Raw genomic sequence first — 25,831 nt, 5'->3', positions numbered from 1 at the left:
TTCTCTCTCTCCTCCCCTTCTTATCCCCTCCTCCTTCTTTTCTCCTCTTCTCCTCCTCCCCCTTCCCTTGCCCCTCCCCATTCTCCCTCCCCTCCCTTCCTCCTCCTCCTCCTTCTGCTTCTGCTTCTTCTCCTTCTTCTCCCCATTCTCCCTCCCCTCCTCCTCCTCCCCCTTTTTTCCTCCTCCTTCTTTCTTTCTCTGTTTGGTGGTATTGGGGTTTGAACTCAGCGGTTGTGCTGTTGCTCCACTTTTTCATTGTTTAAGTCCCCCAGTTCATAGTATAGCAGGCTTAGAAAACGAAAAGAGAAGGCCCAGAACAAAATGGTGTGTGAGGGCGTCTCTTCCATGGAGCCACGAATAGAGGCTCCTAACCATACATGAATGGAAGGAATGGTTGCATTCATAATGGTAAGTATTGTTTGCTTGAATCGGCAACGGTGATATGCTGGCTTCTTCACCTTCTGATCTATCAGAGGATGATCGTTTGGGGAGGAGCCAAGGTTCTCCTGTTCACAAGGTGAGAAAGCAAGAGGATTCATAGATTGCCTCTAGTGCTCTGCTTTGCTGTGATTCTGAGGTATAACACCCCTCCCTCCGCCACACACACACACACACACACACACACACACACACACACACACACACACCTGCTCTTGGTAAGTAGAATGGTTCTGACTTTACTCAACTACAGCCCCTAGTGGAGTTATAGCCACCCCCTTCTGCAGGGACCACGGCACAATCTGGGCTATTTTGGAGTCCCTGGGGGGGGAGACCTGGAAACATCTTTGTTCTTTCACATCTGCCGTCTGAAGTTGCAAAGGGTGAGTCGGTCTCAGATCTTTGGGCAGACTCTACTGGCATATGACTTACTGGCAGGGCAGCCCTGGAGTCTCAGAAGCCAAGGCTTTCCCATCATGGATCACGTGATCAGAGACCATATGTGCCCGGTGGCGTGAGCATTGATACCAGTGATGAAGTGGCAACAACCATGCAGCATGAGTCATGTGCACATGGAGACTCTCCAGGAAGACTCTCCTGATTTTCCTTTTCCCTGGGATCCTTCAGAATACCCAGGTTCAGGACACAATTTCAGTGGAATTTAGGGGTTTTTTTTAAAGTTATTATTATCTATTTTTAAGGATTTTTGAACTTGTTATTATAAATGTAATGTACAGAGGGGTTACGGTTACGGAAGCCAGATAATGAGTGCATTTCTTTTTGGACAATGTCACCCTTTCCTCGCTCTCTCTCTGTTTTTCCCTCCTGTCTCTACCCGCAAGTTGTAGCATTCATTTCCAATATTGTGTCTACTGACGGCATTTGTTCACCCTTTGTTCTTCCATTTCTATGCCCCCCCCCTTTACCCTCCCAAAGATAGATAAACAAGCAAGACTAAAAGAAAAGAACACAGAAAGCACAACAAAGGAAAAACCTCTCGCTTCCTAGAATGCCTGGAGTTCATTTAGATAAGTATAATTTTATACGATCAGAGGTACGTAGACATTGTGCCTTTGTATTCCTCCTCTAAGAATATCCTACATTGGTCTCATTGTGTGTCTAACATGTCCTGGTGTACTTTAGACCTAGCGTCCACACAAGAGAAAGAACATACTTTCAATAGTTGTCCAAAGGGTTTTCCATTCAACATGTCAGTTTATAAGTACAAGACATCTTAACCAACGTCACCCCTTCCATCCTTCTTCCCTGATCTCTCCTGACCTCACCCAGCCCCTCAGTTTACTTGGTTTCCATCTTTATAAATGTACATTGAATATGATGACTTCATTCACCCATCTTTCTCCATGCATCTTCTCTCCTTCCCTTGACTTCACTACTTCCCCTCGCCCCCACCCCCAACACATGTTCTATGAGCCTGGATTCTCTGAATTATACCTTCTTGAGACTTCTACAAGGGGCCAGTAAGTATTTCTAACCAGTGGGCCAATACCTCAATCCCTGGAAGTATGGGCAGGCATGGAGCTCACTGGTGGTGAACGCTTGAGTTCTGGCCTAGATAAATTCCCCATCAGCATGTAATGAGCTCTCCCATGCGAGATACTACCTTAGAAGTCGTGAATACGAGCCCAGCGTCGGTGACTCACGCCTGTCATCCTAGCCACTCAGGAGGCTGAGATCTGAGGATCACAGTTTAAAGCCAGCCCTGGCAGAAAAGTCTGTGAGACTCTTAATCTCCAGTAAACCACCAGAAAACCGGAAGTGGTGCTGTGGCTTGGTGGTAGAGAACTCATTTTGAGCTGAAGAGGTGAGGCACAGCGCTCAGGCCCAGAGTTCAAGCCCCACGACCGACAAAAAAAAAAAGAAGTTGTGAATATGGATAATGGAAACCGCCCATAAATCAGATAGCTTTCCTGATTTCACAGGTGCCATGCATGCCATGAATAGACTTACTCTTAGAGTTGAGAAGAACATTCAAAACAAAATCTCAAATAATGAAAAGAGTTGTTTTGCATCTCCAGTGTTTATGGCTTGGTTCCTGCACTCAAGGAGGTCAGCAGAAACGGGGATGCTTTGTAGGAAGGGGAGGATTTCAGGAGGATTCAGGAGCACCCAAAAGGTTTGGTAAAGGTGTTGTTTCAGGGGAAGTAGGCTCATGAAAATTTTCTAGTAGGCTGGAAAGTCTTGTCACACATTCTGCTTGAAAGATGACCCGTGTGTTGTTCCTTAAGCCTCGGTTCCTTTCATGTTTGCACACAGGCCGTGTCTAACATGTTTTGTGTTCTAGTCATCGCATGGTGGGTGGGGGGTGAGAGTGGGGATGGGGGGTGTTTTTGCCTTTAAAGTGGTTTCAATCCCATGATCGCCTCAATAGTATGACATAAGGAAGAAAAAAAAAGTGTGGTGGAGTTTGCAGATTGGAAAATCCAGATTTAGGCATTTAGGTGGTGGAGGAAGGGTACCAAAGCAGAGCACTGTGTAGACGTACCACCAATAGTGTTCATAAGCTAGCTTACCATGTATATAGAACTGTGTGATCCGGGGAAACTCTTTCATTTGTTATTCACTCTGTGGCCTCATTAGGTTAAAAATTGTACCTGAAAAATAGCATCGAAAGCCTCAGGCTATTATTGATGATGGAGCTCTTCTAGAGCTACTAGGTAGATAAATGCTCACTGCTCCTCATTACACAGGGACGCTGCCTGAGATTGTACTGGTGCATCATGCTGTCTTGGATGCAAGGTAAGAGAACATGATGACCGATGCTATTTTTTTTTTGAAGTAACTTGAAACAAATCCACCAGAGCCAAAGCAAATTAAGTGATTTACCAAAAGAAAATGGTGCAAAAACAAATCAAGTGACTTACAGAAAATGGGGCTTTACTGAGTCACTGGCAGGCTTCCGGCTCCCTTGCATGTTTCTTGATGATTTATCAGAATCCTGGAATATGTGTTCAGCTTGCCCTCAGACTCTTTGGGAGAATGTATTTCAGAACAACAAATCTGTTGCCAAACTGATGTGTAAAAGGAGGAGAGAAGTTTGAAACCCCGAAAGAGGAATATCAATCATCATCATAGTTTCCACAGTACAACTAACGCTACCTATGTAAGCATGTTAATGCTATGTTAGCATGTTCATGCTATGTTCGCAAGCCTGTTAATGCGAAGTTAACATTAACCAAGAGGTTTGTCACCTCAAATGATTTTTAAATTAAATCCCGAGTGGTAACTAGAACAGGTTTGTTTGTTTGTCTTTTAAATAAAAACAAATCCTAGTTTCTTGATGAAAAGAACAAGACAAAACACAACACCCTGAGGTTGAAAGAAGTTCAGTAACTTCTCAGGGGACACAGGAACTAAGTGGCAAAGCAATGACTCCACTTCCTCTGCCTTTGGAAAAGTCAGCAGACCGGACTGCCAGCACAGCAGCAATGCAACTGAAAAAGTAAATCTACCCAGTCTTGGTAGCCAAATGGTGGCTCTTTTCTGAATGGCCCATTTATGGGTCCTATGATCTGTTTGGAAAATGTGACCACCTTGCAAGCATTTTAGGATTTTTTTCCACCTTATCTACCCTCCTTCTGCCTCTATGTCCCGTGTCTATCTCTCTTTCGCTCATCCACACCCTCCCCTCCCCCCACATGCCTCTTTACTTTTGCACACCCACCCCCCTCTCCATCATCCCAATGATTCTTCCGCCTTGGTTCCAAATAAATTCTCAAAACTCAAATCCATCCTGTTTTCTGATGAGACTTGAGATCAGTAAGATACTCAGCTAAAAAATCACACGCTCTAGGGATGCATCCAATACATTTTGAACCAGAGTAAGCCATGTTGACATATAGTAGACAAGATGAATCCTTTCCTCAGGGGACTGTTTTGAAGCGCATCCCTTATTTGGGTGTGAAAATGGTAGTATGTTTTCTTCAAACATGAGGATTATATTTACTTGATGGCTGTGGTCTGCAAAGTCACTAAACAACTTCCTTTCTTTCCCACTGACTGAGTTCAGCACCAGTTGAGAAATAAGACTTGGAAAGGCAACAGATGCTGCTGCAAATGTATGAGTTTATCACTGAGACCCAAACAGGATGGCCAGCAGGGGAGGTCCAAGTTAGGGAACCATACTCACCAGTCACAGTCAGCACCAGTGTTGTAGAGGTAAACGCTTATTGCCACCATTCATTCATCCATTCTTTCAGGTACCCAGTTCTATAGAATCCATATGCTGAGAAGATTGAATAGTAACTAAACGTAGACATGATGCCTGCCCTTAAGTAACTTATAGTCAACCAAAGGAGACAAAGCCCAAGAAATTGGAAATTGCATAAACATGAGCTCATTACCACAGTAGCAGCTCTAAAGGAGACACACACAGTGCCTTGAGTAGTTCATAAAAGTCTCATGGACTTTTCTGCCCTTGCTGGCTTCTTGGGTCCTCAGATCTTGGCCTCCTGAGTAGCTGAGATTACAGGTGGTGAACATCAGCGTCCCGCTAGCTTCTGCTATTTTGACAGTGATGACATTGCTCACTGACTGGCCAAAGGGAGCCCTTTTCCCTCCCAGCCAGCTACATTTGATGTGGTTCTGCATATTTTTGAGGGTTTGTTTTCTGCCAGACACTTAGGACTTGTTTTGTGCTTTCTTTCTCTGCTCTTGTCCTGGAATCAGCCAGTTGCCTGAGAGGCATTGCTTGCTTTCCATGAGAACTCATTTGCAAACAGAACTCTGGGCTCTGGTGTGATTATAGCTACTGAGATATCATTGGTAATTTAGGGATTGCAGTGAGCAGAATTAGAACATACTGAGCACTGTTAGCTCATGCTTGTAATCCTGGCTAAGATCTGAGGATCATGATTTGAAGCCAACTGAGGCAGACAAATCTGGGGCTTGAAAGCAGGGACTGGGCACTGTCCCTGAGCTTCTTTGTGCTCAAGGCTAGCTCTCTACCACTTGAGCCACAGTGCCACTTCGAGCATTTTCTGAGTAGTTTATTGGAGATAAGAGTCTCATGGACTTTCCTGCCCAGGAAACTCTAAACCACAATCCTCAGATCTCAGCCAGAGGTGGAGGTGTGGTTCAAGTGGTAGAACACCAGCCTTGAGTGACAATGTTAAGGGATAGTACCCTGGCCTTGAGATCAAGACCAAACTCAGTATAGGCATGCACACATACACACACAAACTGGAACATAATATGGCTCATATTGGCACCTCAGTTTTCTTTCCCTATACCATTGCTGTAGCTATTCTCATTATCTAGCAGTGACTTCCAAGGATCCCAATCTGAATAAGCCAACCCACACCCCAACCTCTCTTTTTGATACTGGTGGCAGTTGTGGGGGGGAGCGGGGTGTTGAAAACTCAGTCTCTTGCATGCTAGGCTAGTGTTCTACCACACTTGAGCCACATCTCCAGGCCCATCTACTCATTTAAAGGACAAATTCGAAAGCAGGAGTGGTTTCTGATTTCTACTTTTTCTTCCTCTTCCCTCCCCTTCCTGCCCCCCCTCCCACCTCCCCTCCCCCATCCCTGCTGAGATAATCTCTTTATTATGGTAAATTTATTTAGAAGTACCTTTGTTTCTACCATTTTTCCCCCAAGTTAATTATCTCACATTGAAAACATGTTCAGCTTGTTCTAAGCATATCTCTGCAGCGATGTGCTCGTGAAAAAGTGCTATATTAATATTATTTATCATCAGTCATGCAGGGAACAATTCCCTTGCCGGGAGTGAGGCTGACACGGAGGTTATTCATAATAACTTCCATCCGCTTGGCAGCCTACAGTTTACAAAGTACTTTTTTACACGTCCTACTCATTCAGCCTTACTCATCTGAATTCTCTGGTTCCACACAGAATGAATAATGATAATGAATAATAGATAAACTTCACGAGCATTTCACATAGTAGGTATTCAGTGTGTGCTGAGGTTTTGTTTTGTTTTTTCTAGTGCTGGTCCTGGGACTTGAACTCAGGGTCTGGGGGCTGCCCCTGAGTGATTTTGTTTAAGGCTAGTGTGCTACCATTTGAGTCACAGCTTCACTTCCAGCTTTTTATGGTTAATTGGAGTCAAGAGTCTTTCTGACTTTTCATTCCTGGGGCTGTCTTTGAACTAGGATTCTGAGATCTCAGCCTCCTGAGTAGTTAGGATTACAGACATGAACTACTGAGCTCACAGGCTGCCTGATGAGTTTTAAAAAGACACATTTGGAGCTGGGTGCCCATGGCTCCACACTTGTAATCCTAGCTACTTAGGAGGCTGAGATCTGAGGATTGTGATTCAAAGTCAGTTGAGCCAAAAAAAAGTCTGTGAGACTCTTATCTTTGATTAACCACCAAAAAAAGCCAGAAGTGGATCTTCTACTCTACTCAATTAGTAGAGTGCTAGCCTTGAGTACAAAAGCTCAGAACAATGTCTGGGCCCTGAATTCAAGCCCAAGGACTGGCATTCACACAAGTGCACACACACACACACACACACACACACACACATGCACACGTGCACACACACATACATACACACCACCCACAAAAGACATATTTGGAATTGGTCATAGAAATAAGTTATACAAAAGCACAAATAAGCCTAAGTAATAGTCATTTGAATTTTTTTAATACTTATTTCGAGGTTTTTTTGCCATTGCTATTTCTGAGGTATTGTGTGTCTTCTTAGACTGATATATATATATATTTTTTTTTTTTTTTTTTTTTTTTTGGTCCGGTCATGGGGCCTGAACTCTGGGCCTGGGTGCTGTCCCTCAGCTCTTCAGCTCAAGGCTAGCACTCTACCACTTGAGCCACAGCACCACTTCTGGCTTTTTTCTTTTTTTTTGCTTATGGGGTGCTGAGGAATCGAACCCAGGGCCTCAGGCATGCAAGGCAAGCGCTCTACCACTGAGCCACCTTCCCAGCCCTAGACTGATATTTTAAAAGACATCTGTTTCCTTATGACACACAAATGCCTCGAATGCAATCTCACAAATGATGGGATCTTATGAGAGGATGTGCCGAGGTTATATGAACAATCAATGTATTTGCAAAGGTAGCCGGATTAAATTAGTGGCTATTCTTTCAAAGCTATAAGAGTTGTAACTGCTAAAGTCAGAAAAGTGTGGGAGAATCCTGTTGTGGGGACACAATGAGAGTGTCATTAGGAGAGGTGGCGGCAGTGTGGTTTATGCTGCAGAAGGGGGAATGGATTTAATATTTAAAAGAAAAATTTTCCACTGTTGTCATTGTTCCAGATGAGAATGTGTTTTCTTTTAAAAAAATACAATGGGTAATACCTACTCTGGATCCCTTCCAAAGTTGTAAGTCAGCAGAGTTCTATGAATAACTCCATGTTTCAGGACAATAGTGGCCCTGGCAAATCACAGAAGACTTCTGGACTAGATCGTGTTCAACAAGCTCGCACCTGGAAGAACAGATCCAGGTACTATCCAGCAGGGGTCAAGGCTAATCCCGGGGAAAGACTGCCACCTACTGGTGAGACAATGTCATGCCTTTTTCCTGCAAGAAGTTGCCCATTTGGTTCAGCTAAGATCAGGTGTCCCCGAGGTCCTGACCCCAGAGATCCAGGGACATGGTGTGCCATCACGTTCCAGAGGGAGGTTAATGAGGACAAGGTCTCACAAAGTGGGGTGTGCTTTTATAAGGATCTGTCTTGAGAAAAGCTTTCTCCCTTGGGGACATAGACAGACAGCCTTGGAGCAGATTGCTTGAATAATGTTATGTCAAATTCTGGTCCTATCAACACAATGTTTCAAAGAGAGTTGTGTTGTTAAAGGGTAGAAGATGAATGTTAGGAATTAATTCTGAACTAGAAGGATGTGATCCAGTTTAAATATTTTAAATGGTAGCGGGCCCATTTCACTTTGATTTCTAGATCAAATTAGTTACATAGAGAGGTGGGTTGTGTGTGTGTGTGTAGGGGGGGGTTGGGGCTTGAACTCAGGGCCTGGAAACTGTCAGCTTTATTGCTCAAAGCTAGCATTCTACCACTGGAGTCACAGCTCGACTTCTGGTTTTCTGGTGGTTAATTGGAGATAAGAGTCTTACAGACTTTCCTGCCTGGGCTGACTTCAAACCTCAATCTTCAGATCTCAGCCTCCTGAGTAGCTCAGATTACAGGCATGAGTCACTGGCACCTAGCAAGTGGAGAGTTTAATATGTATAAAAAAGTGTTACTGCACATGTGGAGATTTAGAATCCTGAGGTGACAGAACATTACCCACTAACAGTAATGGCACCAGAATCTTCTGGCAAATGGTTCAGGTCTAAGCTCCTTGTGTGAATGACAGAGATAAATATTTGTCCTCTCAATTCATACATAGTCTCTTTGAGAGGTGCAGTACATATCGACAGGACAGGTGATGGGCTTGCTTCCTCTGCCAGGAAACACCATTTTATTGTCAATTTCTCTCCTCCTGTGAGGTAAGTTTGAATGCTTCTTGATTGGTGCTAGGCTCTGACTGTTTGCTCCTGATATCCACACTCCAGCTGGATTTCCAGGTCAGAGGTTTGTATTTCCAATTGAGCGGACAGTCTACCATCTTGGATCCCCCTCTCCCAGGACACATGATTTTAAGTGTGAGAAAGACTATTTCCTAATTCACTGAGATACAAAATTATACTCTTTCTCTTCTTTGATGGGAAGTACACTTAGAAAACAAAAGAAAGGAGAGAGAGACATTTTGTGGACTCAGCACACGAGGGAATGGAAGAATGTAGAAGGACAATGAGGGTTTACAAAAATGAAATCTTTCTGCTGTGTCTGACAAACTGGCTTTGGGGGGGGGGCTTCCCATCTGTACCCTCGACATCATCTAATCCCTGGGGATTTCCAGCCCTCTGAATCCTGATAAATAAATCACATGAAATATAACCCTGCACTGAGATTCACTCTTAAGTTTTACCTCAACTAGAGGGGGAGGGGGAGGAAATACCGTGAGCTCAAAGGAACAGTACTAACCATGGCTGTCAGACACAGGGCTGAGTCCCTTTCTCCATATTCTTGATTCTCCTTACACCTCAGGAACTGGCCCATTATTCCAGAGCTGAGGATAGAGTATTGAGAACCAAACTCAGTCCTGCCCAGCTCCAGAGTCAGGACTGTTGTCTCTGTTGTGTTCTGAACTGTGCATGGCTGGTAGCTTCTCAGACAGTGCCAGGGTGAAATGTCCATGGAACAAGAGAAGACAGAAGATTCTGTGCTGTGGCTAATAGAGCAGCTCTTACTTTTCTTTTGATGAAGCCATACAGCTTCATCAAGATTCTAGACTACCTTACATGGAAGAGCTGTGTTCTCCACTCACTTGAACACCTATGTGTGTATGGACAGATTCCACACATATACCTTTCATACGAAGAAAGCTTAGGAACACTGAGGAAATAGACAACAATTATGGAAAGTAACTACTTAGTGCCAGGACATGAGCCGGATATTAAGAGCAAGACTGGGAGTCAAGGGTCCTCGATTCGAATTCTGGTTCTGTTATTAACAACTATAGCACTAGCTAATATTTGATTAATTGTAACATGCCAAGTACATTCCAATAATGTTACTTATTCCTCATTATTAACTTATGTGATGAGCACAAAAATGATCCTTACTCTGTTGATGAGAAGATGAGGCCCACAAATGTTCATTGTACCCTGTCACATTAGCTATTAACTACTAGAAAGTTGCCTGAAACTCAGGAAGTCTGGCTCACAACATTAATTATTATGTAATGCTGTCTCTCCACTTATTTACTAATTGTGTCAGCTAACCTTTCTGAGCTTTAGTTTTTTCCTATTTAAAAATCCAATCATATATTCATATACATATATAAAACACAATTATTGAGGTCCACTCCTGTATATACTCTTACAGATCAGATAGAAATGGAAAAGACCATGTCCACTCATGTCCACCATGGCCTGAAACACACATCCAGTGCAAAATGGAAAAGAGAGAGGAAGCCTGTGTTGAGTAGAGACCTCAGAAAGGGCTTCAGTGGAGATGCCATAAGTTTCAGATGCTCACAACTAGATTATGTAACTCCAAAACTGGGAATCAGGCAGGGACTGCCACCAGAAGAAAGGTCTGAGGTTGAGGAACCATCTGAGACCTCTAATCTGACAATGGTGGGAGAAATTGGAGGCCGGGAGACCAGGGCGGAAGTCAGAGAGGGGGTCTGGCTAGAAGAATCAAGGGAATCAAGTTGGATAAAAGGAGTCAGTGACTCAATGTCCAAGAAAGAGATCAGGAAAGCAGGAGGGTTAAGGGTGAAGTAAAGGAGAAGAGATAGCACAGTGCAGAGAATGGCAGAGAGAGAAGAGAACATTGGAAGACAGACACTGCTGATGTATTTTTCTAACTGGTATTCCTGTGGGATGTTCAGGCAGACATACATGGCCCAAGGGACTGGAGTTGAACAGCTGGAGCTTAGAGTAATGGCTATTTGAGAAACCTGGATAGCTACCTCCCCTGGCGCTGAGTGTTTTCTCTGTTCCTTGGGCCTACAATAGCATCTCTCATCAACAGGAGTGTAAGACTGGACAATACCGCCTGCTAGCAAGCATAGTACTACCAAGGCAAATTCTGAAGCCAAAAGACTAGAATGCATAGGTGAGGTACTGTTTTACGTCATTGAACAAGAAACCTAACCTTTCTGTACTTCAGTGTGTGTGTGTGTGTGTGTGTGTGTGTGTGTAAAAATAGAACCAAATATTACCCTTTTCATAAGGTTTTGTCAGGGCCAAATGAGTAAACGTATAAAGGACCTGGCCTAACCAGAGCAGAAAGGCATAGGAATTGTCAACTATTCCTGCTGAGAAGTAAGCATTAGTTCAGCGAGATGGTAGCACCTGGCTGAGGACACACAGCCAGCGAAATCAGGCTTCAGACCCAGGTTGCTGACAACAGGGCCTCCTTTAATTCCACCATCCATGCTGAAGGATCCATGCAGGACCCTGGCACTTGGGGACAGAAGAGCCACAGAGGATTGTGGGAGAAGGGTGTTCAGGCAGTGAGAGGTGAGCGAGGAATGAAGGAACAAGAAGACATTAGGAGACAGGGTTGGGTAAAGAACTTCTGAAATCTTTTCTGTTTCTCCAAGCCGTTGAAATAACAGAGGCTCACTCTAAAACTTCAAATACCATAGAACTAAATTTCTGTTGCCTAACCGCCTCTCTGCTTCCTCATCTGAAAACCATCGCTACCAGACATTAACACCCAAGCCCTAGGACTTCATTGTGTCATGGAAGGAGCCGGAGGTCAACAGAGACAAAATGAATTGATAGCCAATATGGGAGAACTGGGGTCATTTGGGTTTGGGGTTGGGAAGGAACGATGGGGAAACTCGGAAGGGTACGAGCAATATGATGTACCTTTGGCCTACAGACTAGAAAAGAATCTGTGAGGGAAGAAAGGGGCAGTGGCTGGCCAACAATCTGGGGTAGATAGACAGATGCAGAATTAAGAAACTTATGTGATGTGCCCCTTAGTGATCTAGAGAAGTTTTATGGGTCACTTCTCAGAATAAGATTTTAGTACCCAGAATAGAGTACAGGGGATGACCCAAGGCAAACTTTGCTAGCCATGTATCTCTTTAACTGAACTCCCATGGGGAAACTTCTCTCCTTAAGACCCAGTATGTTTGTGGAATGGTCATCCTTCGAAAGTGTTCACGGTCTCCACCCTAATCCTGTTTGCATAGAAACCCAGAGGTGGACTCACAATGCAAAGGGGAGGAGGGCACAGAAATGGATTGACAGATGGGGAACAAATGCAGTCAATGGCACTCACTAGATACTACATGGAAAACAAACAAGGATACAACTTGTGGGTGGGGACAGGAGGGGAAAACTTGGAAAGGGTGATTGAAGGGTGACATTGTCCTAAAAGAAATGTACTCATTACCTGACTCATGTAACCCTAACTCTTCTGCATATCGCCTTCATAATAACTACAAAAAATAAAAAGGTAGGCTGAGAATGTGGCTTCATGGCAGAGTGCTTGCTTCACATGTATGAAGCCTTGGGTTCCATTCCTCAGTACCACATACACAGAAAAATCCGGAAGTGGCATTGTGGCTCAAGTGGTAGAGTTGCTAGAGTGCTAGCCTTGAGCAAAAGACGCTCAGGGACAGTGCCCAGGCTCCAAGTTCAAGCCCCAGGGTTGGCACAAAAATAAAAAATAAAAGTTTAATTGAAAAAAAAATTAAAAGAAGAATGCAGAAGAAGTCCAGATCTCTTCTAGCTCCAGATTGTGATTTTGGACAAAAATTTACTGTCGTGAGACTTGGGTGCCCTAAAATGTAGAGGAGATGTGTAAAATGTCAATATCACTACCCCATGTATTTATTTCAGAAGGATGTTGGCAGAGTTCAAAAAATGCTTTGGAGACTTTATGTGATGATCACATCCTCTTTGTGTTAAAAAAAAAATCTACCAAGACCCAAAGGCAGGTAATTCTGGGTGACTGGCTCATTACAAAAGGTGCTTGGTATGCTCCACATGTTTGCAAGATGGCTGGTGTGTTTCCTTAGGGGCTTAGTTTATTCCCTCATGTGTTCATCTACACCACACACACACACACACACACACACACACACACACACACACACACACACACACACAGTTTGACCATGCAGTCAGGGAGAGCCAGAGCAAATGAGATTCAGCACTGAGACTAAGGGGCATAGTTGAGGTTTAAGTTTGCAAATGAAATTCAGGACATTTCAATGACTCTTCCTGGACCAGGTGGAGAGTAGCAGGAAGGGCAGCCAGAGGTACACTGGGGTGTACACGTAAGACAGAAGACCTGAGAATCCTTTACCATCCATTTGCTAAGAAACTAGGCAAATATAACTGTCTATGAATACAGCATAGGAGAGAGTTTCCACTAAATAGGCCATTTACTATTAAACTGTGGTTCATATCATACCCCCCATCAAAACACACACACACACACACACACACACACACACACACATATACTGGACCACATTGAATACATCAATAAGCAAAGGACTCTTCCACCCTCTTGTCCATAACTAGATGTGAAATTATCCTACCAACGTTTATCTATTGTTGGAAGTACTATTTTGGATTGGCCCTATGTAATGTGAAATGAGGAGAAAAAGTACATAAGCAGAATCCCGATATGGAAATGCAGACTTTAAAACATTCTCTGATGGTTTGGCATCCTTGGAATAAATTGGTCATAGTTTTCAACAACTCAGATCAAAGCCAAATGCTGTTTGCATTCAGACAGTGATTCAGGGTCCATGTCTTCTTTGGTTTCTTTGAAAATAAAGCACAGACATTTTTTCATACCTTTGAGAGACATGTGATGGCTGCCAAATTTGTGCATTGTAAATTTTATTGTGCCCTAATACAAAGTTGTACATCTTGTCTCAAATGTCTCTTTGGGAGCGATCCCAGCATCCCTGAGTTGAGTTGCCTGTTGTGATGATGGCCTCCTGATGTAATGTGAAGAAAGAAAGAAAGAAAAAAGGCCAACTGGTAAAGAGGGAAAAAAAAGAAAGTAAATAAAACACATATGGAACTTCTACTTTCAGAGCTGAAATGTATATGAGCATATATGCAAATCAGTCATTCAAATAGATATCGAGGCTGGGCCAGACTCAGGCACAATTACCAAGTCTCAAAGTTTGCTTTTCAGGCTTTTTCTTCTCCTGAACTGGGTCTTTTCTTACAACCTTCACCCCTCCTTTTCAGCCCGCTTTCTGGTGCTTCTGCATCCTCAGCAAGAATCATCTTCTCCTAGTACCTAATCCAGGACCCCTTGGCATCGAGCATTATGTACTCCGAACCCCTGCCCGCTTGAAATGCATATGTTTTGCAGTCCCTTTCTTTGGACCTTGCTTATAAGTGAGAATTATTTAAATGATTAGTCTTAAAAAAATTCAATCACCCGTAGCCAATTTTTGACTTTAATGAAGAGATTATGCTCTTGGAATGCTTCTTGATTTTTACTTTGTTCTCTTAACCGATTTTACTAAGAGCCTATTATGCAGAAAGTGATGGCATTGGTGTCATGAGATTTGTGGGAGAGTGCAGTGGTAATTGGGGGAGGGGTGTACAAAAAAGATTCAACAGCTGGTTGTTGGTGGCCCCCACTTAGAATCCTAGGTACTCAGGGGCTTGAGATCTGATGATCAAGTTCAAAGCCAACTTGGCAGGAAAGTTCCTGAGACTTTTTTTTTTTTCCGTCGGTCATGGGGCTTGAACGCAGGACCTGAGCGCTGTCTCTGCACTCTTCAGCTCAAGGTGAGTGCTCTACCGTGTGAGCCACAGCCCCACTTCTGGTTTCCTAGTGGTTAATTGGAGATAAGAGTCTCAGGGACTTTCCTGCTCAGGCTAGCTTTGGACCTGTGATTCTCAGATCTCAACCTCCTGAGTAGCTAGGATTACAGGCTTGAGTCACCAGTGCCCAGCCCTGAGACTTTTATCTCCAATTAAGCACCAAAAGCTAGAAGTGGAGGTGTCTCCTGTGGTACTGCACTTATTTGAGCAAAAAAGCTAAGGGATACACCCCGGCTCTGAATTCAGGCCCAAGTACCAGCACACACTCTCACATAGACACAGACACAGACACAGACACACACACACACACACACACACACACACAGAGGTTAAACAGCATGACAAGCCAGAGTAAAAAATTTGGTGATTATGCATGCTGACTTTATTTAGCAAATGCTTTTATTTTACCTTTTGTGTGGAAGATACAGTTCTAAGCATTTGGGGAACATTCACTTATTTAGTTTTCAGTACCCTGCTCTTAATCAAGTACCAATAGTATATTCACCACCACGCCCCTCTTTTGCTGATGGAAAGACTAAGGGGTTTCTCTGAAGTGACCCCATTATTAAGTGTGGAGTCAGGACCGGATCCCATTTTGCCTCCAGCTTCTGAGTTTTCAAGTCATCTCAGCTAGACCTTTCCAATTGTCTGTGGGTGACACAGACCTGCGTTCTTGATGTCAGGGGCCATTGCGGTTGACCTAGAGGGCAAAGAGGGAGGGCTTTATGAGGGCATGGGTGAAGTGGCAAATGTGAGGACTTGAGTTCAAAACCCAGTCCAGCCAAAGGGGTGGAAGAACAGTTTTATGGCAGTGGTTCTTTACCCTGACTCCCTGGAAAGCTTTCAAACAACCTGAATGCCCCAATTCCATGGCTTCCAATGGAATCAGAATGTCTTAGGGGGACCTACCTCTTTTTTTCTCTAAGAAGCTTTTCCTGGTGGGCATCCAAAGAGGGAGCAGCTAGCCCTGAGACACCTGCATGGGACTGGATCCTCAAAGGTGGCCCCCAGCTCAAGAAGGAGGGGGAGGAGAAGCTGTTCAGGTAAAAAGGGGGGGGAGCAGAAGACTTGTCATTCCTCTTTATCCTCTTTCCTGCTCCTTCCCAACCACCAGCTTTCTGTATCATCCTAGCACTTTCTTTCTTCTCTTCTCTTTAATTCTTTTTCTTCCTTCCCTCTGATGGTTTCCTTCTTCCCCTCTATCAACCTCTTTACCTCCTCCTTTCCTCATCTTCCTGCTGTCCTCATTTCTTCTTCCTTCTGGTCTACCTCTCCCTTCTTCCCTTTTTGTTCCCTTCCTCCTTCCCTCCTTTCACTCATTCTCCTTCCCTCCCTTCTCTCCTCTTCTTTGCTCCATGTCTCTCTTCTTTTCTCCCTCCCTTTTTTCTTCCCTCCTCTCTGCTTTTTTTCTTTCATTCTCGGTCTCTTCGCTACCCCCCTTAGTATTATCCCTCCTCCCAGCAGAAAGCAAGCAGTGACAAAGTTAAGAAGTAAGAGAGATATCTGGGAGGTGATTGGATGAGGTGGGGTTCTGAGCCTGGTTCTGCAGGTCTATAGCAATGACTTCATAACAAGGAGAGAGACTTAACTAGACTGGGAGGTAACCACTCGGTTCCTAAACAGTATAGTTAGGTCATGTTCTGTTCTGGGACCAAGAATATAAGGTGTCGGGCACTGGGGGTAATAGGAGAGTCGGAAGCTCAGAAGATGTATTAGCTTTCAATAGCTGCGATCACAAAGCACTCTAAACATGGTGCCGTCTATGACCTAAACTTGTATTTCATGGTCCATTAGGGGAGTCTCTGGCATGGTTCGGTTGGCAGGGCTGTGTTCTTTTAGGGAGCACAAAATGTATTCCACTGATTTTTCTAGCTTCTCTAGGATACTCGCATTCCTTGGTTAATGGGGTTTTTCTGCATTTTCAAAGCCAGGTCGCATCTCTCTGACCCTGCATTGGCGTTCAAATCTCTTTCTCTGATTGCCTTTCTCCTCTGCACTTTTAAGAACTGTTAGGATTGTACCAGGGATAGTCTCTTCATATCACTTAATTCCATCTGCAACCTATTTGAAACCTAACATATTCACATGTTTCATGGATTAAGATTGGGGGTGGGGAGATATTAATCTCTTTCTCACAGAAGACTCACAGAACAGAAAGAACTGGACAGCAAAGCTCATTCCATGCAGATGCCTAAGGCTGGGGCTTGGGAGAGCTAGGTAGGTAGATGCCTTTGTCCACTGCCTCCTGCTACACCGACGGGCAATTTGTACATTTAGCACAGACTGGTTTATTCAACGCCTGGTTCTGGAGACTCAAAGTTGGAGGAACCTTATATCCTGGAGGTGTTTATGCTGGCTCTCCTTCTTATAAAGTCATTGATACAGACCTGGAGTCCATCTCATCTAATTTCCTCCCAGACGCCTCTCTGTTCATTACATCTACAATGCCAATCAAATCTCAGTATGTGTTTCAGAGAAGACAAAACAATCTAAACCCTAATAGGAGGCTGTGAAAAAGTTCAGTGTCACCTGGTAATGTCCTATAACAGGTCATTGGGTATCAAGTTACACATTATATTTTATTCACACAGTGATGGTCAGCACAGCTGTCATTGGAATGTCTTTCACCAAAGTGGGGTTCTGTGGAGTTCGTGCCATTATTCCAGCTAGGCAGCCAAGACGGGGCTGAGTTCTAGGTTCCCCTCTGTCTCTTATTAGCCCCCTACCTCTAAGAATGAAATGAAATCAGGACTTGCAAGTACTTGCTCCCTTCTGGTACATAATAAGTGCCTAATGGACGTTAGATGTCATCCCTGCTATGCCGAGACTGTGGCTTACACTGACCGCTTGTAACCTGACATGCTCATGTTCTCCTTCATGTCCCCTTCTTGCTGGAAGGAAAAAGAAAGCAGTGGCAGGAAGAACATTTCTGACCTATGCAACCCGCTGAGATAACATCATTATTATCAAGTTCAAATGGTTTAACTGCTGGGCCCTAAATTCAATCTAGAATCTAAGTACTCTCTGCCCCTGCTGCTTATGCCAACAGCCCCAAATGATCTCTAGAGCTAGCTCTAAATGCCATTTCGTTATGAAACAGAGGGCAGGAAAGCATGGGGGAGGGGTGGATGTGCAAGGATGACCTCAAGCTTTTGAAGTTTTAAAAACAAACAAAACACAAAACCACCAGTAAAATAGGTGGGACTCCAAGGTATCTGGGAAAGTCTCCTTCATGCCATTCCTGTTCTATTTCTCATTGCCATTCCAGGAAAAAAAAATGTGGAGGTTCTGACTTACCCGAGTATGAGAAAACATTCAATTTCAATAGGAATTTTGGAATGCGTGTATTTCCCATTAGCTGCTGGGTTCTGGGACGCCACTCGTTAACCAGTAACTGGGAACATGCAGAAATGGCCTGGCTTTTCAAACCAGTTGTCTGACAACCAAATGAATATACTACTCACAGCTGACCCTCAGAGGTTGACCAGCTGTCTGAAAGGGGTCATTGTGTCTTTACAAGGGAAGCAGAATGTCTCTTGCTTAATATTATACTATCCAAATGATAGGAGGGTCCCAAAGAAAGTATGAATTGTAGCTTCATTGTAAAAAGAAAACAAACAGGCTACCATGATGTCATGACAAGTATTTAATCATTTATTAGGTGATCTGCATCTTAAAGTTTGTCTTGCTGATCTTTAAAGCCTCCATGGTGTCTCGAATACCTTTGGCAATTCTATAACTCGTCAGTTGTTTGCTTAAAAACGGAACTTATTTATTTATTTTAATAAATGAGAAAGTTAAGAGGTCATATGGAGATCAGGTGTGGTTCTATCAGGGCCCTGGCTCTTGTTTTCAGTAACTTTCTTTATATTCTCATCCACTGGGTGTCAGTTTTCACTGTGGGATAACTAACAGCCTTTACTCTTGTCTTTCCACAGCTCCTAAGAGAGAAAGGCCACCTTCTCATAATCTACCAAGGACCTTTCCTCTTCACCTCTCATTAGCCCAAACTGTGGTCCGTCCCATGTCTTTGTTAGCAACAATGTCTGTAGCTAGGGGAATGCCCTGCAGTGATTGGTTTAGGCCAAGATTTATGAGCTATTCACTTTGATGAAGGAAGTGAAATTTCTCTCTGAGATCTCAAGGCTATCCCTAGAGGTGGAATTTAAATCGGGTCTCTTTCCCTGGAAACTTGTGGGTCTTTGCCCATGAGAAATAGAGAAAGTCCCCAATTAATACCTGTGCCGAGCAGCGTGGCACAATTTCCTATTCTATCTCTGAAATACCTCAGGTAGTAAGATTGGGCTTCCCAGTGGGTCAGAAACCAACCTGTACCAGTGAGTGGTGAAGTTGGGAATTCTACGGTTTATAATTTCTTTTTTATTTTATTTTATAAAATACATGTATTGTAAAGATGATGAACAGGGGGTTACACTTACATAAGTAAGGTAATAAGTACATTTCTTTTTGAACGCTATTATAGGGGCTGTAATTTCAATGCATACCTTCCTTCCATTCCATCAACTTCCCCCTAAAGAAATAAATGTTTGGATGTACTTTTCCAAGTTGTAAAGGGTAGGAGGCCAATAGTTAAAATGTTTCTATTTAAAGTAAGGCTAGTTCTACATAACTCCATGGCATTGGGAAACTATCTCACGTCTCCTTCTCTATTTTTCCATCTGTGAAATGGAAGTAGCTTTACTTAGTTAGTGCTGATACTGGGGTTTGAACTCAGGATCTCACACTCTCACTTGGCTTTTTCGTTCTAGGGTAGCTAGCACTCGACCGTTTGACCCCTCTAGCCTCATTTCTGGCTTCTGGAGATAAGCATCTTATAGACTTTTCTGCCTAGGTTGGCTTTGAACCATGATCTTCAGCTCTCAGCCTACAGGGTAGCTAAGATTACAGGCATGAGCCATAGCACCTAACTGGAGGTTGCTTTAGGTCCTACCTCACTGGGCTACTGTGAAAATTAAGTGAGATCATAAACTTGGAGCATCCGATCAGCCTCAAGGGAAGCAGTACTTTTACCTAGGGGTGATGCCTTAAAGGTGATTGGTCATTTGAACAATAGACAACTAAATTATACCCTTCCCTGTGCTATATGGTTAAGAGAACAGAGGTGTGCATAGACCTTGAGCTCTTCCACATCTTGGGAATTTTGGATTTGTATAAACTTTCCAAGTTTATTTATACCTTCTTGTGAGTGAGCCAATGAAGAACCTCTGAGAAGTCACCAAGTTACTTTTTTTTTCTCCCAGAGACTAATTCTACCCCTCAAATTAATGTGTGTTAGCTTCAATAATCCTGATGGTGTGTCAGAGCTGTTCTGCTCTTTTTGTTCTCTCTCCCTTTCTCTCTGTCTCTCTCTTACTTACCTTCCTCCATACCCTCATCCTCTATCATGTAGTATGACTTTCTTGTCTTCTGGTTAGAATTCAAGGTGTGATCTAGTAGCAGGTGTCAGACTGAAGCAGGGTGAAGATTCTCTGCTCTGAAGATTCTCTGCTAAGCACAGAGATGGAATTTTTCATCTAGGAAAAAAAAAAGAAAAGCCAAGAGTACAAAAGAAAGGGGTATCTGTTTAGACTCTTTTCATATTAAAATGATTATACTAATATACAAAGGCAAGTTCTTAGTGCTATTTTCTCTTTCTGAAAGTAGGAAATTATTCTTCCACTTTGACATTAATGAATTCGTTCGCTCTATTAGCATTAATTAGTTAACCAGTGCCCAGCACTATGGTTAACCTATAAACAACATAGGAAAGATAAGCAAGTTGCAGCCGATCAAAAACATTTATAGAAGGTATTTAGGGGTAAGACAGTGGCTTTTTAAAAGCATTTTAGTAGTAAATATTGGTTGTATACTATGTATGAATGTCACTGTGATATTTCCATATACGCATCTAATGTCACCTTATCAAATTCACTCTCTTTTAACTCTTCCTCTTCCTTTCTTCCTCTTCTGTAACATATCATCTTTACCAAATAATTATCTTTACAACACCATAAGTAAGTGACAAAGAGATATGTTGAATTGGAAATGTTTAACTGGCTGCCTATAGGATATTCTATATGTTTATAATTCATTTACACTTTGGTGAATCTTAGAAATATCCCATTGGCCTCTGTAGAATTTTAGATGCATCTCAGGATTTATATAAAATGGATAGAAAATTGCCAATCCGAAGAGATTGAGATTGTATAAAGTAAAAAATTTTATTTTTTGTTGGTTGCATTTGGAACGGCACATATTAAGACCATGATTTAAGGTTTTGATCTTAGGAAGGAAAGCAAGTACGATGCTATGAATGCAACAGGTATAAACAAGATTGTGTATGTGTGAGTGTGTGTGTACATGTGTCAGTCCTGGGGCTCGAACTCAGGGACAAATGCTCCACGTAGGTTTTTTGCCCAAGGCTGATGCTCTACCAGTGGAGGCATTCTTCCACTTTTGGCTTTTTGGTGGTTAATTGGAGATAAGAGTTTCTTGGAAATGTCTGTCTGGACTGACTTCAAATCAAAATCCTCAGATCTCAGCCTCCTGAGCAAATAGGTTTATATGTGTGAGCCACTGGTGCACACTTAAAAAAGAATTGTTAAAATTTGCATCACTGATAGGTAAGAAGAAGAATCTAGGCCAACTGTGCTCATGGCAGATTGTTGAAGGATCAGCTTCAGTTTTATTAGGTTATCAAAATGATAACCTAAGACATAATTTACTACATTCCACTATTTGTATTCCTTGTTCAGGAAGGTAAATGGAAAATGTCCATCGTACACATTTAGTTCTCTTTAATTTGGCACACATTGACTTTTTCCATTGCATTTCTGCCTAACTGGACTTCTGCCAGCTGGTGTGAGTGTGAGTGTGTGTGCATTAATAGCTAGACATACGATGACTCATGCTGCTAGCTGAACATATTTGCATTTTGGAAGGGATCAGATTTGTTTTTCTCTGGGTATTCTACAGGAGTGGGATCTGATTATAGCTCTTTGTCTTTGTGAATGGACTGCTGTGAGATCATGCAGATTGACCCAAATAGTAGTTCTCTCGAAGTTGTATGATTTCTCTTCCTTTATGAAAAAGGTTCTTACTATGTAGCCTAGGCAAGCATTGAACTCACTGTGTGGTCCAGGCTGGCCTCAAAACTTTCAATCTTTATACATCAGCCTGCCAAATTCACCATCATACCCAACTTTCTCCTGAAGATCTGTTGTTAAGATGGTCACTCCCGGGAGTGTCCGATGGCTGTAGCTATGTGATTGTGGACATTCTATTTTGGCCCTCCCTTTGCATGCACATCTACTCAGGATTTATGTCTTCTGTGCTTTCTTTCAGGCTGACTCTTTCACTTGGATTGATTGCCTTTACTTACTCCATCCATCTTCTGAAAGCTCATTCAAACAACCAGATTACTCCATACCACATTGTAAGAGAGCATTCCTACCTCTTCTGTATTCTATAAAATATGGAATATTAGTTGTGCTCATTCAGCATTGGTTACAAGATGCCATGCACTTTACAATCTGCAATATGCTTTGCACATATTCAAAGAGAATAACCTAGTTATTTTATTGTCTTATTTAATTTGTATATTTTTTAGTATTGGGCCTTGAACTTGGCACTGTACCTTAGCTTTACTACTCAAGGCTAGCACTCTGAAACCACAGGTCCACTTCCAGCTTTCATGTGGTTAATTGGTAATAAGAATCTGTTGGATTTTGCTGCTCAGGCTGGTTTTGAACCATGATCCTTGGACCTCTGCCTCTTGAGGATTACAAGTAGGAGCCACCAGTGCTCAACTTCCCAGTTATTTCCTAGTGTGGCAAGGTTGAAAGAACTTGGGGCTTGTCACGTGAGAAATCTGGTTCTGTCTGCAGCTCTCCTCTGAACATCAGTGTTCCTGCTTCTGAATCAAGACTTACTAGTGGCCATTTAATTCTTTTGAGAAAAGATGAGGAAATGCATGCAAGAGCTCCTGTTCCTTGAGGATGAGCTATAACACAAAGCACTGGGCAAAAGGCTTTATGTAACATCTTCCCATGTACAATTCCCTTGACCAACAATTCCTTTAGTCCCGGTTGTTGGACAGATTAGATACTCCCCTGAATAGTTCTCACATGAATAAAAACTGGACTTGAGCTGGCAATAGGGCCCTGTCTACTGAGTCAGCTGCCTTGAGTCAGCAGTTGAGTCTCATGCACAACATGGGCCTCTAGAGAAGGAGGACACTGCTTGAGCTGCAGTTCCCACCTATCTGGCTGAAAAGCTGCCAGGGCATCGTTCTGAGCATGATGAGAGCAGAGTAATCTGAAGTACATTACTTCCTTTCCCACTGTTGCTCATTAACACACTCCTAAATCCCCACGATTCAGACCCCAAGAGGTACAGATCTCATTCTGAGTCACTCTAGAAGTTGATTGGCAACACTACTTGTTTGCGTGTCTCTGTGTATTCTGAGGCTTGAGTTCAGGGCTTGGGTATTGGCCTGAGCTTTTGTACTAAAGGCTAGTCCTCTATCATTTGACCCACAGCTCCATTTCTTTCCCTTTGATTCCTAACTGGAGATAGTCTCATGGACTTTCCTGCCCCAGCTGGCTTCAAGCAATGATCCTCTGATCTCAGCCTCCTGAGTAGCTAGGATAACAGGAGTGGAACCACTACTATATATGTATGTATGTGCATGTGTATGCAAACAAAACTATAATCCATGGATATGTATATATATATTACAGTCAAAGCACTGTACCTATTTAGTGGTAGATATCTAAGAAATAGTATAGGCTTATGAAAATTGCATTTAATTGACATGCTTCATATAAATGAAGAGAAGTTTGGGGAATCTCCAGATTAATGACTCATAATTTCCCCAGTATTTAACTTCCAGAAGTCATTGAGCAGAGTGTAGTGTTATGTTGTTTTTCTCTCGCAGCTATGCTATTTACATCAAGTGGGAAGTTTTGGAAACTTCTGAAAGCCCCCAAGACATCAACCCATGTGTCAAAACCATTGTATTTGAAGCGATATTTAAGGTTATTTTTTTCTACTACCTTTCCCAGCTTTTACTTAAGAGGCTGGGAATTAGCCTCTACCTTGTTTTATTCCTGTGGGACAGCTGTACATCACAAAAGTATGATGAACAGAACTCCCATGATGCTTGGAAAGTTCTATATTCCCATTCTGTTCCTCTCTTAAAGGCTGGGCTTAGTGAGGAGAAGTTTGAATATGAACGGCAGGCATGTTGCAATAAGTAGCCACAATAGAATCGTCATGACAATTTCTACCATTTGATTTCTTTGTTTTTGTGATGCTGCCGCATGCTTCATTTTACAAGTATTTTCTTTTCTTGCAGGTGGCTGAACCCATCTATTGCCATCCTGGGCTTTGGGTACTTGTGTTTAAAAGTAGATGAAGAACAGAAGAGAAACTGGAAGACTGACAGAAGGACTCATCCTAAGCTCTTATTAATTTATTTTTCCTCCCTTCACTCTTGCTGACAGATATTCTGGTGATTAATACTTTGCTGAGTTCGCGTGTCCCAAGGAAATGCAAAGAGGGTCACAGTAAGACAGTTTTTAAAAGCATAGTTGAACTGTACTTATTTTATTTATCTTTGTGAAAATACTGTACAGAGGGGTTACAATTACATGAGCAAGGAAACTCCTAGGTTATTTTCTAGATAGAGTTTTGCTCTATATTCAGGCTGTCCTGAGCTGCAGTCCTCCTACTTGTGATTACAGGCCACCACTAACATACTCAACACTTGGGTTGAGATGGAATCTCTTGAACTCTTTGCTTTGGGCTGGTCTCAAATCTTGATTCCTCCAAACTCTACCTTCCAAATAACCAGGGTCACAGGCTTGAGCCACATGGCTGGAAAAAACTGGACCTTCTTTTGGTGATGTGACTTATTATCTTGGCTGAAGACCTAAGCATAGTAATGCTCCTACATGAAGATACATGAAAAAAATGTCCTTTTGGTTTGGCTTTCTGGGATACATCTTTCTTTTTTTAACCCCTGAGAAACTTAATCTGTTTAGTTTCACTATATATATATATTCTTTCTCTCTCATTGTTTAGCAAGACAGGCCTGGGACTCTTATATAGCTCAGGCTGGTCTTGAACTCTCCAGCTATTTGCCTTCAGCTGCCTGAGCGCTGGAATTAGCAAAGGTATCCCCCCCCCCCCCAGGGCTTCCATGTGTATTGTATTATTGAATGGTACTCTATACTGGAGTGAGTACAAAATAGATGCTCCAACGGATGGAATTCTAAGTGTCTCTGGCACCTCATTTTTTTCACTCACAAGGACAGGGCTTGAAAGTGCATACCTGTCACCCCAGTTTCTGGGAAGGTGAAGGTGAGGGAGCTAGCACTGTTAGTTATTGAGACTCTACTTCAAGGCCTTGGGTTCAAACTCCCAGTTGTTGTCTTCTTCTTCCTCCTCTCTGGCTTCTCCTTTCTTTAACATCAAGCCTTCTGGCCAGAAGCTGATCCAGCCCACCAGGCGTGGGTCAGAGCATCGATTGGAACTGTATCTTTAAGGAAGAAGTTGCGTTACATAGGTGAAAAGTGAGGAAGCTTTCATTCCCGTTCGTAGCAGCCTGAGCTTAGGTTTATTCCCTTGCCACACTTCCATTACCTGCCTCTGCTCCTGTCCATTCCTTGGGCATCTTTCTTTCCTGTTCCACACGTCCAACATGACGCGCACACCCTATTCTTTGTGCGGAACCCCGTTTTGGGCCATGTTTTTTTTTACTTTGTAGTTTCTACTCTTCTCCCTTTTACCACTGTTTTTTAAATCTCTTGTTCTTTATGCTTTGACCTCAAATCTTGTGCAAACACTGACACTTCCATGTAAAAGAAAGAAAATTCAACACGTAAATCCTGAAAGTTAAAAAAACAAAAGTTACAGTTTCCTTACTCCAATCGTCGGGTTCTGAAGTTCGATCTCCCTGGGGGCCGGGGCCACAGGAGCGAGTGAGTTGGGCTGGAGTGTGTGAAATGACGCCTGGAGAAGGGAGACCCAGGCTCCGCCTTGGACCGGTCAGC

This window comes from Dipodomys ordii, unplaced genomic scaffold (assembly GCF_000151885.1).
Source record: "Dipodomys ordii isolate 6190 unplaced genomic scaffold, Dord_2.0 Scaffold40, whole genome shotgun sequence".
Lineage (NCBI taxonomy): Eukaryota > Metazoa > Chordata > Mammalia > Rodentia > Heteromyidae > Dipodomys > Dipodomys ordii.
This window is presented reverse-complemented; position numbering follows the sequence as displayed.